Raw genomic sequence first — 689 nt, 5'->3', positions numbered from 1 at the left:
GAAAAAGAAAAAAAGCAAAAAAGGTAAGGGTAAAAAAAGGCAAACTAAAATAAGAGAGAGGGGAGTAATAGGGATATAGAAAAGGTGGAAACAACATCCACCCCACCGTTTCCCTCCCTCCCTCCCTGATCTGTGCGCCCAGCTCACGAAGACCAGCCATGCAGCCGCGCCCTAATCCACAGCTTAGGTCCCCGGGCTCACAACACAGTGACCCGCAGACCCTACCTGCACCACGCCAGTCCTGGGAAAATGCTATGTACACCCGGTAAGTGCACACCACCTTTCACTTCAAGCCCTTCCCCTTCTTCAAAAAATTCCTAAATTTTCTCCAAAAATACCACATAATATCCTAAGCCTGTCCATGCCTTTATTTTCCATTTTTAATCTCATATGAGCCATATTCTATCTTTTTACTCAGATCTTAGAGCCCCAACCTTTTAGGAAAGATATCGCACCGCCTCCACCCGCCACTGTGCCGTATCCCCTAGGTGCTGGGCTGGGTCGAAGTCGAGTACACCGTGCAGCCTCTAGCCACCTTACCTACGTCATTAACAGCATCCAGCCGGCTATTCCTTGCTACCCTATTGTTGCCGCTAACCCCTATCGCTACCGCACATCCGTCGGACCCCGTCAGAGCTCCACCCGCCATAGGGCAGGGCCCCGGGATAAAGTCGAGCTCATTATGCAAG

This window comes from Setaria italica, chromosome V (genome assembly GCF_000263155.2).
Source record: "Setaria italica strain Yugu1 chromosome V, Setaria_italica_v2.0, whole genome shotgun sequence".
Classification (NCBI taxonomy): domain Eukaryota; kingdom Viridiplantae; phylum Streptophyta; class Magnoliopsida; order Poales; family Poaceae; genus Setaria; species Setaria italica.
This window is presented reverse-complemented; position numbering follows the sequence as displayed.